The following is a 17,897-nucleotide window of genomic DNA, read 5'->3' as shown; positions in this document are numbered from 1 at the left end:
TATTGTTAGGAGAAAAAAGTTGGTTCTGAAACAATATGATCTAAAATTTAAAAAAGCATTAGGCTGAACCATATGCAATTGCTGATACTTGACCATTTTAACCTATAAAATCAGCAATTTCATATGACTTAATATATATAAACAAAAATGTACATCTGGGGGCTTCCCTGGTGGCGCAGTGGTTGAGAGTCCGCCTGCCGATGCAGGGGACATGGGTTTGTGCCCTGGTCCGGGAAGATCCCACATGCCGTTGAGCGGCTGGGCCCGTGAGCCATGGCCGCTGAGCCTGCGCGTCTGGAGCCTGTGCTCCACAATGGGATAGGCCACAACAGCGAGAGGCCCGCATACCGCAAAAAAAAAAAAGAAAAAAAAAAAGTATATCTGTTAGGAGAGGTACTAGAAGGGAAATCTCCCACCAAAATGTTGATGGTAGTTATTTCTGATTGATGGCTTTATGCTGATTAAAATTTTTTTTCTTAACTATATTTTCTGTGAATAATGCAAGCACTACTACTGAAAATAATCCCCTAGAAAGGTATACCACTGTATAACAGCAATTTTTCCACCTTGTTATAGCTTGTTTGATTTATCATTTGTGTTTAAAAGGTCTAAAATGACTGCAATTTTATTACCATGGGCCGGATAGAAAGCTCTACCCCTTTTTTTTTGCCGTACGCGGGCCTCTCACTGTTGTGGCCTCTCCCGTTGCGGAGCACAGGCTCTGGACGCGCAGGCCCAGCGGCCATGGCTCACGAACCTAGCTGCTCTGCAGCATGTGGGATCCTCCCGGACCAGGGCACGAACCCGTGTCCCCTGCATCGGCAGGCGGACTCTCAACCACTGCACCACCAGGGAAGCCCGGAAAGCTCTACTCTTCATGTACTTTTGGTACCAGGATTGGTTTTTATTCAGTAGTGACTGTTCAGAACACTGCTGTTGGGCCCAGGTTTTCAAAGCCCTCTTCATCTCTTGCCACTCCCCACAACCGACAAATGTTTTCCATGAGTCCTACCACTGGGGCTTCAGGCCAGCTGTGTCCCTAATCTGCCCACGTCCCAGATTTGGGAATGGTTCAGACTCCAACTGTTCCCCCACCCCACCCCCGCTTTCTTCCAATCTCATCTTTTCCAGGTCATTGGAGGCCCCATCTACTCTCCCTGGCCTTCCCCCCTGGTCACCACCTAATTTCACCATCTAATTTCACCCTCTTCTGTGCAGCTGGTGTTTGCTTTTTGCTGGAGCTCAGTTTGCAATGGGGAAGGATTAGGACCCTTTCATGTTGTCTTTTTTCTTTTTTTCCCTTAGTGCCCTTGACCGCTCCAGGGTCTGAGAGGCAGCTTGCAGGGCCTGTATTCCCTAGGAAGGAAAAGGAGGGGTGGTGGGGGAGGCAGAGGTGGGCTCAGCTGGCAGGCGGGATAGAGATGGCCCCTAGAGACCCCATCCTGGGGCTTGGAGCATGCATGGCACAGCCCTCACCCTGATGTGAGCATGGAGCAGCAGGCAGGGAGGGAGCTGAGTTTCTTCCTAGGAAATTAGCTTCAGAGAAGGTGCTTGGGACCTTTACCCTGTACTCAATGGCAGTCTCTGCAGGGTGAGCTGGGACCGGATGTCTGGTCTGTAGAGGCCTCTTCTGAGAGGGCAGATGGGCACAGGAGTAAGGGTAGTTTCTCTGCCTTTGGGTTGGGCATTACTTTTCCTCTCACCCCCTACTATGTGTTGGGCCCTGCTACACTCAAGCATCTGGCACTTAGCCTAACAGGTGATGGTGTGTACCTAACTAATAACAAAAGTCCCTCATGTGTGGAGAGTACTTTACAGTTTACAAAGCCCTTTCATCTCCAGGCTAAGAATGAAAAGCCAGGACTGGATTTGAAACCTTTAAGATTCTAAAGCCTGTGTCAACAGTTCTGGTGCGGTGTTGCACGGCACTCTGCATTTGAGTGGTTTACATCTGCCTTATGTCTGGCTGTTTTCTGCTAGCCTAAGATCCCCACTTTTTTTTTCAGGGTGATGATTATTAAATACTACACACTCCAATGAAGCCTCTTTAAGTACAGTGTGTCACTGCCTAGCACTTCATGGCATAGAGAATCTTGGTTTTCATGAACCTGTATTTGCTGGATAACACAGAGATGGTAGTGGGGAGCTGTCTTGTGATTGATCTTCAGGATTTATCCTTCATGGCACCAGATTTCCAGGTCTGATAGGTGAAGGAAGCCTCTGAGGCACAGAGGTGGTAGAGCTAGAGCTCCCGAACCTGAGGACCTGAGGCAGGGGACCAGAATATTCAAGAACAGATGCTTCACCCCTAGTACACAGAATGACCTGGGCCAAGTCACCTGACCTAACTAAGCCTCAGCTTCCTTATATATAACATGGGGATAACTCATTCACTCGTTCAGCAAATACTTATTGAGTGTGCACTGTTTTGGGAGATGAGCAAGAGGACAAAGTCCCTGCCCTCCTGGAGCTTGCAGTCTAGTGAGTCTAAACTGCAGCAATTTATTGAGAGGGACAAATAAGTAAATATGTAGTAGAAAGTCAGGTAGAAGTGCCATGAAACAAAATTAAAGCAGGGCAAGGGTGTGTAAGTGGAGGCTGTCTTAGATAGGGTAGTCAGGCGGTCCTCAAGGGTCTCTTATGATGTTTCAAACAGATAACCATGTAATGTGCTCAGCTCGGTGCAGGCAATTGAGTGCTTACCAAATATATTATGATGTCAGCGAGCCCCACACCTCTCAGTCCATATTTTAGTCTCCAGATAGCAGTAGTAATTAACACTTAGGTAGATCTTACTGTGAGCTAGGCACTGTTCTAAGCCCTTTACATATATATATAGTTTTAATTAATTAATTAATTTTTGGCTGCATTGGGTCTTCGTTGCTGCCGTGGGCTTTTCTCTAGTTGTGGCGCGCAGGGGCTGCTCTTCATTGTGGTGTGCGGGTTTCTCATTGCGGTGGCTTCTCTTGTTGCGGAGCACGGGCTCTAGGTATGCAGGCTTCAGTAGTTGTGGCTCATGGGCTCAGTAGTTGTGGCTCATGGGCTCTAGAGAGCAGGCTCAGTAGTTGTGGCACACGGGCTTAGTTGCTCCACGGCATGTGGGAATCTTCCTGGACCAGGGCTCGAACCCGTGTCCCCTGCATTGCCAGGCAGATTCTTTTTTTTGCGGTATGCGGGCCTCTCACTGTTGTGGCCTCTCCCGTTGCGGAGCACAGGCTCTGGACGCGCAGGTTCAGCGGCCATGGCTCACGGGCCCAGCCGCTCCGTGGCATGTGGGATCTTCCCGGACCGGGGCACGAACCCGTGTCCCCTGCATCAGCAGGCGGACTCTCAACCACTGTGCCACCAGGGAAGCCCCAGGCAGATTCTTAACCACTGCGCCACTAGGGAAGTCCCAGCCCTTTACCTATTTTAACTCATTTAATTTTTACAATAACTCTTATGAGGTAGGAATTGTTATTATCCCCTTTTATGGGTCGGAAACAAGCACAGAGTAGGGCAAACAATTAGGGAGACAGAATTGAACTCAGGTAGTCTGTTTCTAGAGGCTGAGCTGAGTTGTGAGGGGGCTGTGATTAGATACGAGGAGATGGTCTAGCTGTCATATACAGGCTCCGATGTCAGATTGCCTGGCTTCTTATCGTGGCAGGTCTAAGCCTCTCTGCTTGGGTTTCTTCATCTGGAAAATGGGAATACCAGAATTATCTTACCTTATAGGGACCATGCTTAAAACAGAGCCTTCTTTCTGCTCGCCTGTTCAGACACCAGCCTGGCAGGGAGTGTGAAGGTCCAAGGGGCCTCTGAAACTAATGAAAGGAAATAACAGCACATCAGGCAATTGTCAGAGCAACCCTAAGTTCAGCTGGAGACCAGACTTCCGAAGCTAAGTTTTCATGATTTTGAGGCAGCCAGGGCAGAATTAGGAGACCCGTAAATGCAGAAGACAGCTGAAATCTTGGCGTGGCCACAACACTCAGCATCCATTTCAGGCCTTACACAGCTGCCCGGAGAGGTGAAGTCTCATCGAATGTCAGTGTTGGAATGGCGCCTAGAGACGTCAAGTTAGTAGATGGGGAAACTGAGGCCCAGAAAAGCTGAATGACTTACCCAAGGTCACTAGGTCCATTTGGGGGACAGTCAGCGTGGGTAGCTTGGGAGCAACTTCCAAATCTCAGACCCTTACCTGGCCCTCCTTGGGGTGGGTGGGGTGGGAAAGGGCGTCACCTTCGTCCAGGGTACTGGCTACGTTCCCCACGTGGGTACCTCAGGGGTCGGGAAAGCACGGACTCTAGAGCGGGTTCGACCTGCGCCTGCGCACACGCGGCCAGCCCCCTAGCCTTTTCCCCTCTTTTTCCTTCCCCTCCCTGCTACTTACCGGCCTAGGGGAGGGGGGAAATGAGAGGAGCCAGAACTTGGCCTCAGCCAATGGGCTGGCGGGCCGCGGGCCCGGCCCACTACTTCCCTGCGGCGCCACCCAATAGAAATTTACTACAATGTTGTGGCGAATAGAGGGGGAGGGCGCGCGGGGCGGGCTGGCTAAGGGCCGGGCGGGCCTCGCTTTGCTGAGTGAAGGCGGGAGGGCGCGCGCCGGGGCCGCCTGCTCGCTCCCTCACTCGCTCGCTCCCTCCCTCCGCCGGTGGGTTAGTCAGTCAGTCAGTCCGCCCGCCAGCAGCCCGCGGGCCAGCGAGCCGCAGAGGGCCGAGCCTCGGACGCCGGCGCCTCCTTCTGCCATTGTTCGTCTGGCGGCTGCAGAGGCGGGCACGGGAGCCCGGGCCCCGGAGCCAGCGGTGAGGCTAGGTGGCGGCGGCGCGCGAGCGGAGCTGGGGTGGGGGGCTCGGAGCTGTCCCCGAGGGGACGGTCCTGGAGGCCGCGGCGGCGCCGAAGCCTCTTTGTCTCCAGCCCCCCGCAGGCCCGGGCCGGGGGCGCGCGCTCCACGGCCTCCGCACGCCCTCGGCACGCCGGTGGCCGAGGGGCTGGAGCCGGGGACGCGGCCGGCCTGAGGGGAAAGAGGCGGGGGTGGCGCTGGGGGAGCGTTTAAAAGTTAGGCTCAGGGTGCATTTTTGACGAGGGGAAATCGGTACCGTCTGGTCTGTCAGTCATTGTACAGTGGGCAGGAGCCCTGGAAGGAAACCAGATGGGGGCGAGTTGCAGGTTTCGGGCGGCGAAGGTGTGGGGTGCAGCCGCAGAGAGGTTTCTCGGTGAAGAGGTAGCTGGGCGGTCTGGAGAAGTCAGGCACAATGTGAGGGGTGGAGGGAGCCCTGCAAGGACTTTAAGGCCTTCCCGCCATAGACACCCACATCATTAAGAAAAATTCCCCAAACCCGAGGGCTCTATGCTCTCCCGCTGAGTCTTCCCGGGTCCCAGGGACCAAAGGGTTAAATCGATTCTCTCAGCGTCGTGACCTCCTTTTTCAGTTCGCGCATCTGTCGGCTTGGACGTATTTCCTCCTGCTTGCTGGGCTGCCTTTACCTGTGGAGAGGCTGGATCTAGACTCGCCCTCCGAGATGCATCCCCAGGCTGTTAGTCCTGGTGGGGGTTTGCCAAAAGAGGTTTTTTCTTCCCAGAAACGGGCATTCTCTTGAGAGAGAAAGTGATCTCACGTGAAACAAATTGCTGACGGATAGGTTTCTGGCCACATGATAGCGACTGTCATCCTGTTGTTTCTCAAACTGTACCCAACCATAAATGCCTAGTCTGTGGAGACTTGTCGTTTTTTGGCATGTATTGCTGATTAGGAGTTAGTTTTTTTTTTAAAGAGATGCCGAGCTTTTTTTAGTAGTCTGGGTGATTTCACAGCTGCTATTCTGTTCTTTCTGTTTTTAGGGAAGGTTGCAAGAAATGGTTATGTCTCTGTCTTGGATATTATTATAGTGAATTTATACTCTCTTGAGGATATATACTGTACCCAGTGCTGTTGCTCATTATTGTTTTCTATATCTCAGTCTCGGCAGTATTTTTTACCGTTTAAATCAAATATATTTATATACATGCTATATATATTATAAATATCTTTATATAATTCTTATCATCTCAATTTTGTGTAGCATTAACTCTTACTTTTTGTGGAAACTTGATGTACTCTTCATTTTCCTTTTCTGTAAGTTGGAAACAATAAGTTCTTTGCCAGCCGACCAATTTTGGTTTTATAAAGTAGTTTCTTGGGGTGTTATTAATATAATCCATATGGAGTACATAGCAGAATATATGACACACAGTAAGCACTCAATAAATGACAGATTAAAAAAAGTTGATATAATGCCTGAACATCAGATCGCCTTGGTATCAAGGTGCTAATTCAGACTGCCTTCTACAGGAAGGTTATAATTAAGGTAAAGATAGGTGTTATTCATATCCCTGGGGAAACCGAAGTGCGGTATATCTTTGCCACTATTAAAAGTGAACTTACCTGCAGCAGCATGCTAACCTTCTGATTCCTCTTTCTTCTAGTAACAAAACTACACTTTTTTCCTTGTATAATTGAATTCAGGCTTACAAATAAATGATTTTGATCTTTAGGCCTCACTGAAATTCTTCCAACATTTATACCAGTGTTTTATAACCAAATATCTTTTAGGTAAGTCCTTGCACAATGTGGTCCCAATCTACCTTTCTACCTTTATTCTCTTTATTACTTGTATTTTCCAACCAAAAAGAACTGCTCAGTAATAACCCATGCTTTCCTATCTCTGTACCTTTGGCCATGAGGTTCCATCTACACTTGTCATATATATTCCTTCTGATAGTTTTGAGTTCTCTTAAAAATGTCCCATATTAGTAATTTGAAGTGTGGGGAAAATTTCCCTATGTGAAAGGAACTTGATGGAATTTTTTGTTTTGTTCTGAGTTTTCTTTGAGCTTCATTAATATGGCCAGCCAGTTGAATTTTTTTTATTTTGCGGTACGCGGGCCCCTCACTGTTGTGGCCTCTCCCGTTGCGGAGCACAGGCTCTGGACGCGCAGGCTCAGCGGCCACGGCTCACGGGCCCAGCCGCTCCGCGGCATGTGGGATCTTCCCGGACCGGGGCACGAACCCGTGTCCCCTGCATCGGCAGGTGGACTCTCAACCACTGCGCCACCAGGGAAGCCCCAGCCAGTTGAACTTTAACTGGTGTTTGTTAAAAGGATTTAGGTCCTAAGTGCCCCATCAATGTGTGTAGCCCTTAGTGGTAGATGATGGCTGATGGTAGATTAAGAAAACCGCTTAGGCTTCCATTCTACTCAGAGCTAAGAACTCTACCAGTTGACAGGTTTAACACTTGGAAACTCTGGCTGTCAACAAATAGACTAAACTAATAGAAGAAAGTTTTACATTTTAGGTGGATTTCTGCTTGCTTTCTACATCTCTTTCTTGGTGGTCTAAGGGTCAGCGTGTCCTTAATGTTGGTTAAACACTCAAATCATATTTATTGTATCCAAGTATTAGATATGGTAAACAAGCCTATGTTTTATTTAATTTTATTTTTTGGCCGCGCCTCAAGGCATGTGGGATCTTAGTTCCCTGACCAGGGATTGAACCAGTGACCCCTGCATTGGAAGCTCAGTGGCTTAACTACTGGACCACCAGGGAACCCCCAAGCCTATGTTTTAAAGTAGGCTCATCCTCAGTATAATATATAAAATAACGTGATGTGATACTTTATATAATAGTAAGAGAATAGTACACAAATCTTTCTCTTTTCATTTTAAAAGTACTTGTATCCTTTCTTTTTCTCTTAAGAAACATTTCTAAGCTAATATCTAAATTAACAAATGATTTTAAAGTATTTCTGTCTCCTCTGAAAAAAAATGGTGTGTCATTTTGTTGAGATATGACCTATGTATTTTTCCTGTTATTCTCTCTCTCTCTTTTTTTTTTTTTGCGGTACGCGGGCCTCTCACTGTTGCGGCCTCTCCCGTTGCGGAGCACAGGCTCCGGACACGCAGGCCCAGCGGCCATGGCTCACGGGCCTAGCCGCTCCGCGGCATGTGGGATCTTCCTGGACCGGGGCACGAACCCGTGTCCCCTGCATCGGCAGGCGGACTCTCAACCACTGCGCCACCAGGGAAGCCCTGTTATTCTCTTTTGTCAGGTTTGTGCCTCACATTTAAAATTCACCAGTGTGATGTTTTCTTGTATGCAGCTTGAGTTTAAAATTTTTGGAAACTACAAAGCCAGCCTTCCATTTTATGCCTGAGTTTATGGTCTTAATTTTAAACAGATTCATTTTATGGGAGATAGTGTGCTTACGGTGCTATTTGGTTTCCTTCCTCCTGCTCCTAAGAAGGCTTCAGAGTTAAGCTTGTCAGAAATGTTGCCTAAAAGTCACAGGATTCTTGAATTCTCTGCAGGTACTTTGGTATGCTTATCAGTAGATTGTGATTTAAAATGTGCAGTGTGTGATTTGTGATGTGAGTTATAGGGCTTGCTTATATTGTTTTCTGAATGTCCAAATCTAATTTAATATTGGTGATCTGATTTTATAACTTTAGAATATCAGTGGCTATCAGGGGCTAAATGTGGTTCTGAAATCAATAGGAGTGTATATTTAGATCAGTCTGTTTCCTTGTTATCTAAGAAGCAGGTCAGTGCAGGTGCTGCCAGTGTACTTTTCCAAGAGTCTCATCAAATTCGTGATTGGTCACATGTATATTCAAATGCAGATTCATTGCTACCTCTAAAGGACTTATTTTTTCCCCAACTGCTTGAGCATAGAATCACCTTATTTTATTTGTGAGCTAAACAATAATAATTCTAACATCTTTTTTCTTATGAACCACTTTGCTTTTTTTCTGTGAATAAAGGCCCCAAAGATTAAACTTGTAAAAACTATTAAGAGAGGCCTCTGAATTGATCAGTTACAGGTCTTATTTATGCAGAGTATCTAGAATTATTGGAAGGTAGTTGATTCATTGCATTTGTAATAGCTTTTACTTAGAAAAGAGCCAGATTCCAAATATATATGTCAGTTTTTGTTGTTTATTTAAGTTTGTTGGTATGCCACTGGTAGCTTACTTTGTGTCCTTTTTATGAGTGGGTTCATGGTGTGCTCAGTAAAATGTGGTGTAACAAATACTCTGGTGTACACACTGGCTTAGATTAGTATTTATTTATTTATTTTTAAAATAAATTTATTTAAGTAATTTATCTTTTGGCTGCATTGGGTCTTCGTTGCCGCACGCGGGCCTTCTCTAGTTGCAGCGAGCAGGGGCTACTCTTCGTTGTGGTGCACGGGCTTCTCATTGCGGTGGCTTCTTTTATTGCAGAGCACGGGCTCTAGGTGCATGGGCTAATTCTAGATTATAGTTAACCCTTAATGCAGGGGTTAGGGGTGCTGACCTTCCGTGCAGTTGAACTTGTGTAACTTGTAGTTGGCCCTTCATATATGTGGTTCTTCCATGTATGCGGTTCTGCCTCTGAGGATTCAACCAACCTTGGATGGTGTAGTACGGTAGTGTTTACTATTGAAAAAAATCTGTGTATAGGTGAACCTGCGCAGTTCAAACCCCTGTTATTCAAGGGTCAACTGTGCGGTGGAAGCCTGGAGTCCTCACCAATGGACTGCCAGGGAAGTCCCCAGAAGACTTTTTGAGACATTTTCTCCTAATCATCCTTTCCCTCCATGAAGATTTTATTTTTTTTCCTAATATTTATTTATTTTTGGGGGGTCAACTGTATTATCTAATAATATTATCTATTAATAGGGACAGGAATACATCAGTTTCTTTTTGGAAATAGGTGGAAATAATAAGATAAAATAAAATAGGGTATAATATATACTCCTGTAGTTAATTGTGATTTATAAATGTGATCTGCCTGCTCCTTGTGTCTACCATCCTCTATAACAATCCAGATAAACTTTTTGGTAGGCCCTTTATATGGCTGAATTGTAACACTGGACCCAACATAGACTGAGGTTTAGTTACTTTCTATGTTAATATTCACTCAGACACTTTAACATTATATTTTGATAGCATTAAACCATCATAACGTTACTGAGTGAGCAACTCTGTGATTTAACAACATTAAAGCATGGGATTATTTTGAATGGGTTAAGTTTCAGCCTGTGACCCACAACAAGTGTAACAGAAATGTATACTTTTGGTAATTTATGAATATGTAGTAGTATGCCAAGGTTCAGTTGTGATTGCTATTTAACTGTTAGTTAATGCTTGCATAAATTCAGTAACCCTATTAGAATCATTTTAACACAATGGGATCTTAACAGTATGTCTTTGAGTACATCATCTTATAAAGAAATGCTATTTTAATTTATATGTCAAGAATGTTTTTTTTTTTTTCCCGGTACATGGGCCTCTCACTGCTGTGGCCTCTCCCGTTGCGGAGCACAGGCTCCGGATGCGCAGGCTCAGCGGCCATGGCTCACGGGCCCAGCCGCTCTGCGGCATGTGGGATCTTACCGGACCGGGGCACGAACCCATGTCCCCTGCATCGGCAGGTGGACTCTCAACCACTGCGCCACCAGGGAAGCCCAAGAATGTTTTTTTTTTTGAGACTTCTTTAAAAAAATTTTTTTTTTTTTCCAAATTTATTTATTTTATTTATTTATTTTTGGCTGCGCCGGGCTTTCGTCGCTGCACGCGGGCCCTCCCTAGTTGTGGCGAGTGGGAGCTACTCTTTGTTGCGATGCGTGGACCTCTCACCGCCGCGGCCTCTCTTATTGCGGACCACAGGCTCTAGGCACGCGGGCCCCAGCAGCTGTGGCGTGCGGGCTCAGCAGTTGTGGCTCGTGGGCTCCAGAGTGCAGGCTCAGCTGTTGTGGCACACGGGCTTATTTACTCCGTGGCATGTGGGATCTTCCCGGACCAGGGATCAAACCCGTGTCCCCTACATTGGCAGGCGGACTCCCAACCACTGTGCCACCAGGGAAGCCCAGGCATGTATTTCAATTAACCAGTTTGAAATTCTACATATATTCAAGTGAAAAGTGTTTCACCTTGATAATACACTTGGTACAGATTTTTGAAATTCATTTACACTACTGGTTTTGACCATATGGACACAGGCAGACCTGTCAAGAGCTTCAAGGATTTAAGCCTTCAAATTTTACCTGCCAGCCATTTCATCAGTAGGGACACATGGAAGACAGTTTAAAGTGAAGGCTCTTTTTTTTACTGCTGCCACCCACTTGCACTTTCTTCCCCTTTTATCATTTTTAATGATTCAGAAAATCGACACTGTTGCTAACTTACTACCTGCAATGTTCTGCGAATCTTGATGGTATTATATAATTATATAAGCCGTTTGCGTGGTGTCATATGATGTTGTATATATGTCCTCCCACACATGTGTCTTTAGAGTAATTTCTTTCCATCTGGTGTTGGAAATGAGCTCTTTGTGAGGTTATTTTTAAATCTTCAAGCTTTCTGGCATCCTCAACACTTGAAATAACACAATTGATTTTGAAGGCAAGAAAACCCACATAGTATATATTTAGTGGGTTTTTTTTTCCAGTGAAAATGTGAATAGTATTTTATTTAAAAAATCATATCCTGTGTTCCAAATAGGCAAAACATGTGCTTTATGTTTAGATTGTTTCTAGATAATTTTGTTAGTAGGAAATAATCAGTCAGTTGTTGCCAAGTAGATAAAGTAAAGGAGAAATAGTTAAGGGAAAGGATGCCAAGAATAAGAGAACTGTTGGAAGAAAGATGTTTCAGAGATATTTTATTCTCTGAAGGTTTATTGGAATCCTCATGTGAACTCTTGCAGCATTTATTTGTTTCATACCAAATTTGTCACGTGTTGCTTTATATTGCACATGAAACTGGTGTTTCCCAATAAGGTTGTCAGCTTCTGGAGGGCAGAGGGTCAATATCGTGTCTTTCATTATCCTCCCCATCCTCCCAAACACAGATATTGCTTAGTACAGTAGCTAGATATGTAACATAGACATGTAGAATTGTAGTGAGAATGTGAATTCCAGGATAATTAAGATTAAAACCTGGTTATAATTCTGACTGCTTCTGATTGCCTCTGTGTGTGTGTATCATATTTTCTTGGAAAGTAAGTTGCAGATATCATGACAATCTACTCCTAAAATACTTCAGTATCTCCTAAGAATAAAGAGATTATTCTACGTTAGTCACAATACCATTATCATACATAAGAAAATTAACAATATTTACATAATAACAACGAATATCCAGTCTATATTTTAAAAAGATCGATGTCATCTACTCAGAAAGATTCATCCAATAATTTCTTTTCTTCAGATGCTATTTTTGTTGACTTCTCTTTGCTAGTTGTATTATCTCTAATATGACTGTTAGTGAACACTGGTTCGCAGGAAATGTTTAATAGTTAATGTACTCCCTTTGGTGTTTCATAAGATTGAAAAGACTAGCATTGGGGTGAATGATTGCATAATGATCAGAGCATCATATTTAAATAAATATCTTAAAGAATATATCAGGTTTCCAAAGGGCATCGTGTTTTTGTTTTGTTTTTAGATTTTTATTATGTGTACTGTGGTAGGCAGCCTTTAAGATGGCTCCAGTGATTCCTGCCTCATGGTTTTCATGCCTTTGTGTAATCCCTTCCCTTTGAGTGTGCCCTGGACCCAGTGACTTCTTTTTTTTTTTTAATAAATTTATTTATTTTTGGCTGCCTTGGGTCTTCGTTGCCACGCGCAGGCTTTCTCTAGTTGCGGCGAGTGGGGGTTACCCTTCGTTGTGGTGCGCAGGCTTCTCACTGCGGTGACTTCTCTTGTTGCGGAGCACGGGCTCTAGGCTCGCGGGCTTCAGTAGTTGTGGCACGTGGGCTCAGTAGTTGTGGCTCGCGGGCTCTAGAGCGCAGGCTCAGTAGTTGTGGTGCATGGGCCTAGTTGCTCCGCGGCATGTGGGATCTTCCCGGACCAGGGATTTGAACCCGTGTCCCCTGCATTGGCAGGCGGATTCTTAACCACTGTGCCACCAGGGAGGTCCACCAGTGACTTAACTTCTAGTGAATAGAATACAGCACAAGTGGTGGGATATCACTTCCAAGATTGGGTTACAAAAGGCTGTGGTTTCTGTCTTGGGCACTCTCATCTTGGGTACTCTCTGGCCGTCTTCCTGTCACTTGGATAACCAGCTGCTATTACCTAGGAACATTCAGGCAGTCTATGGAGAGGCCCACGTGGTGAGAAACCAAGTCTGTTAGTAACTACTATGAAAGTGAGCTTGGAAGCAGATTCTTCAGGCAGAGTTGAGCTTTGAGAGGAGTGTAAACTTGGTTGACAGCTTGACTGCAACTTCATGAGAGACCTTGAGCTAAAGGCACCGAGCTAAGCCATGCTTGAATTCTTGACCCACAGAAACTGAGATCATAAATGTTTGTTGTTTTAAGCCACCAAGTTTTGGAGGTAATTTGTTGTATGACAATAGACAACTAATACACCTACCATTTATTAATTTAATAAATATTTATTGATCATCTACTATTCACCAGGTCCTGTCCTAAGTGCTTTGGGACATAACAGTGAAAAAAGTAGATTAGAAATGTCTGTTCTTGTGGAGTTTACATTTTAGTGGGAGAGGACAAATAATAAAGTATACAAATCAGGGATAAAATATATAAGATTTTAGTGAGGATCAGGGAAAGCAGGATAAGGGGACAAAGAGTGAGGGAAGTGGGGTGGATATTTTCTGTAGGGTGGTCAGAAACAACCTCTCTGGTAAGGTGACTTTTGAGCAGAGTCCTGAATGGTATCTGGAGAAGAGCATTCCAGGCGGAACAACATGTGCAAAGGTTAAGCGTGTTTGGTGTGTTTGAGAAACATTGAGTAAGCCAGCATTGCAGGGTCAAGATGATCTACGGGGAAATGTTAGGAGTTGAGTTCAGAGAGGTTATAGGCGGGAGGAGCAGTTCACGTGGTGCCTTGTTGGCTATGCTACAGACTTTGCTTTTTTTTTCTGAGATGGGAATTCTTGAGAGGATTTTAGCAGAGGTATGGCATGATCATTTAATTAATACATACTAATTGATTATCCACAATGAGCAGGACCTTGTGCGTATATGTGGTCACAAAAATGTAGAAGACATGACCCCTGTCCTAAGGAAGTTTAGTGATCTAGTATTAGAAATCACTGGGCATGCACCCAAAAACTTAGGAATAGAGGCGCTGTGTTGGAAGGGCATATAGTTATAGGAAGAGCACAGAGTATGACCTGGGTTAAAATTCTGGCTCTTCTACTTGGTTTAACACATTTCAGCCACAATTTACTGGGTGGTATTATATACCTGGTAAAATAGTAATGCTACTGTTTATTGATGACTTATTATGAGCCACAGTCTGGGCTGTGTGCTTTGTAGGGATGACATAGGTGTTGAAGAGTGTGAGCTCCAGGGCTAGAATGCCTGGTTTTAAATTCTCGTTATGTCACTCTTTAGTTGGTGGTGACCTTGGGCAAATTACTTCTGTACCTCAATTTACTCATTGTGTAACATGTGGATGATAAAAAATACTTAGCTTTTAAGGTTGTTATAATGAAAAATGAGTTAATATATGCAAGGTATTTAGAACAGTGTCTGACACCAGATAAATGTTAGCCATTATTTTTACATTTAAGCCTCACCACAACCCTATGAAGTAGGTGTGAGTCATCCCATTTTACATTTTAAATAGCAGGTTAAAAATTAAGTAACTTGTCCAAAGTTGTACAACTAGCAAGTGAAAATTGGCCTCAAAGCCGAATTCTTTACTGCTACACCTTTACTTAGTACAACCATGAACATGTTAAGAAGGAGAGATGCAGGCCTTCTGCCAGAGATAATGATTTCTTAATGATTGTGATCTTGTGAAAGTACTTTTCTATGCCTCAGTTTTCTATAAAATCAGGATGATACCCACATTACACAGAATACATAGTAATAACAAGCAAAAACAAACCTTGCAGTGTGCCCACCATCTACAGATAATCAGCAAATGTTAGTTCCCTTTTACCTATGATAAAATATGACCTCGTGAAAATGGGGACAAATAATCTTTGGTTAAGGAGAAGAATTTTTATATCTTGACCCATACCTTTTTTTCTACTTAAATTGGGCATCTATGTTTCTATATTATTATTATGTATAAATAAATACAGCTGTATAGAAATGTATATCGTTTTGTCTGCCTTTGGATTTGATTCAGACTTACACTGTAACATTTTTAAGCCTGTGTGTCAGTATTCTAAAGACCTGTTTCACAGCAGCTCTGGCTTCAGAGCTTCATTTCCGGGTTGGTAGGACACGATCATGTGGTTGATGTCCCAATTGTTGCTTTTATCTTTTTCGGCAGATGTGAAAGTAAACATACAAGGTTGAAAAACAGGAAGGGGTTTGGCTGCTGTTCGTTGGGAGGGTATTTTTGCAGGGGAATTTGTACATAAGCCACCTGAAATCTGAAGTGCCTTGACTCTTCCTGACATTTTAGCAGATACAAAAAGATACTATACCTTATTGTCATAGAATAAGTAAAAAAGCAAATGATTTTGCAGTTGAATGAATTTGTGAATTTGCGTATAATTTTGTGTTGAAACATGTTGGAGAAGTGAGATAGTGTGTTCCTTTTTTTGTTTGAAACAGAGAACTGATGTGTGACTTCATAGTCACCCCCATTCTGGGTTCTTTTTACCTGGGGAATACTTTCTCAATAAGGAAATGTAGAGCTTTTTGTTATTTTTGGGTATCTGTATCATTACACTTGAACTTCAGAAGCCAAAACTTAAGACAGCATTTTTCTACTTGGCTCTTGTCTTTGTTTCTGAGGAAAGGGATGAACACATATGAAATGTTAGCTATATAGCAGGTACTGCTCTTCGTATATGCTAACTAAGTGCATATATTAAATTTAAATATTTCCATCTTTGACATTCAATCCATGAGTTGTTTTTATTGATTTGGAGAAATCCCTCCCTCTTTCCCTTCTCCTCCTTCCCTTTCTGTCCCTCCCTCCCTTTCTTCCTTCCTACTCCTTCTCTTAAATGATTCTCTCCCATACTTTTGCTGAACAGTTTTCTATTAATAGTATTTGGAGGCAGTGTGATGTAGCAGTGAGTAACGGTATGGATTTTGGAATCAGATAGACCTGGGTTTACAGTAAGGTTGTTTTTGGCAGGAAGAAACTGCTTTCTATCTTAATAAGTAAAAGCCAGGATCCTCCAGAGTTGGCTTTAGGAGGAGATTCTGCACATGGAGTAGGATAATTGGAACTCCCAGCAAGGACTTTTGTTCCCAAAGATTCACCTTTCCCTGGGGGAATCCCTTGTTGACCTCAGGGAGTGTTGCCTTCCTTTAATTTTCTGTCCCAGAGGTGAGTCTTCTCTTAATACTCCTTTAGTACACAGCTGAGACCAGGCTGGAACATTTAGTACTTTACTAAAGGCTAGGAGATACAAAAGGGAAATAAGCTGAGAGTTACTAGGATGCTTCTATATAATCTGGCTCACAAGATAAAACTCCTCTTTAATTGGTGGTCTTCTTTTGGGATGGCTCCCCTCTTAATTGCAACACACATGTCTGCCTTCCAGTGGCAGAAGCCATTTCCATTAACGCTTCTACCCGGCAGTGCCTACAGCATATACAGATTGCCCTAAACCCAGAGGAGAAGGCCAAGAAAAAAAAGAGGTTCTCTGTTTTGCCAGCCTTTGGTTATATTTGAGAGAGGAGCCACTTCTTGCTTGTGATCAACACCAGGTCTATACAACCTTTAAGGGAAACCACCGTTACTCATAGACTATCTGATTAGCATTCACAGAAAAAAACAAACAGAGGGGTTTGGGGCTAAAGGTGGGAGGGGGAGGCTTCCTTTTAACCATTTACCCCAGATTATATAATCTCTGATTATAACTCAGTGATTTGGCACAAAATAGCTCTCAATAAATATTCCCTCCCCATTTTTGGATTCTTAACCCCATTTGATACCTAAGGAGCTGTCCTTTAAACTTGTTGAATTTTATCTCAGAGTTTTGCTTGAAGAGATCCTAGTCCTTAATCAGGTCCAAAGCTGGGCTGAGGACAGTGGTGATAAACATCACTCGGTGTGATCAAGATGGAACACCTGGTGCTCTGAGCAGTCTAAGTTTAAATGCTAAAAGAAGTGTCCTTTGTATCACAGACTATTAATTCCAGAAGGGGATATAGAACTTGGCTATTGCTACAAGGTTCCTGGCTTGTTTTAAGATAGAAAAAGTATAATAGAGTCAAAGACCTTTGGAGCCACAGACCTGGTTTAGAATCCTGGCTCTGATACTGTTTAGCTGTATGTATTTGGGCAAGTTACTTATCCTCCTTGTGTCTCAGTTTCTTTGTTAAATTTGTGTAACGTTTGACATGACATTACTACCTTTTAGAACTGCTGAAAAGACTAGAAATAATATGTAATATGTTTAATGTAGTGCCAGCACACAGTGGACAATTAATGAATAGGAAATAATAATTATTATTATTTTAAATGACATTTCTTTAAAATCCATCTTCTCTGATTTATACATATTCTGACCTTGGCTTTTTTTTTTTTGACAGCTTTATTGAGATATAATTAATTAACAATTTTCTCATTTAAAGTATACAATTCAGTGTTTTCTAGTATGTGCAGGCATCATCTCAATCTAATTTTAGAATATTTTTGTCCCCCCAAAAAGAACCCCCGTACCCATTAGCAGTCAATCCCCATTCCCCACCCTGCAATCCCAGCACTAGGCAACCACTAACTATCAATACTTCGTGTCTCTATAGATTTGCCTGTTCTGGATATTTCATATAAATGGAATCATTCAATATGTGGCCTTTTGTGATTGGCATCTTTCAATTCGCATTTTCAGGGTTTGTCCGTGTGGTGGTGTATCAATAGCTCATACCTTTTTATTGCTGAGTAAGATTCCATTATATGGCTGTACTACATTTTATTTATCCATTCATCAGCTGATGGACA

At 43.6% G+C, this 17,897-nt stretch overlaps 1 protein-coding gene across 24 annotated transcripts in view; it reads left to right on the top strand.

The window, feature by feature from the left end:
- EPB41 (erythrocyte membrane protein band 4.1) overlaps positions 1-17,897 on the top strand; it is a 204,173-nt gene that overhangs the window by 15,867 nt on the left and 170,409 nt on the right. Inside the window, exon 1 of one of the 24 annotated variants that reach the window (XM_073793215.1) lies at positions 4,634-4,787. The exons of the other annotated variants lie outside the window; for them this stretch is intronic. The gene's annotated coding sequence lies outside the window, so the exon portion shown is untranslated. Of the gene's footprint in view, positions 1-4,633; positions 4,788-17,897 lie in introns of those variants that run through there. 24 annotated transcript variants of the gene reach the window in all.

Source organism: Tursiops truncatus, chromosome 1 (assembly GCF_011762595.2).
Source record: "Tursiops truncatus isolate mTurTru1 chromosome 1, mTurTru1.mat.Y, whole genome shotgun sequence".
NCBI lineage: Eukaryota > Metazoa > Chordata > Mammalia > Artiodactyla > Delphinidae > Tursiops > Tursiops truncatus.
Note: the sequence above shows the minus strand (reverse complement) of the source record. Positions and strands in the feature narration are given on the sequence as shown.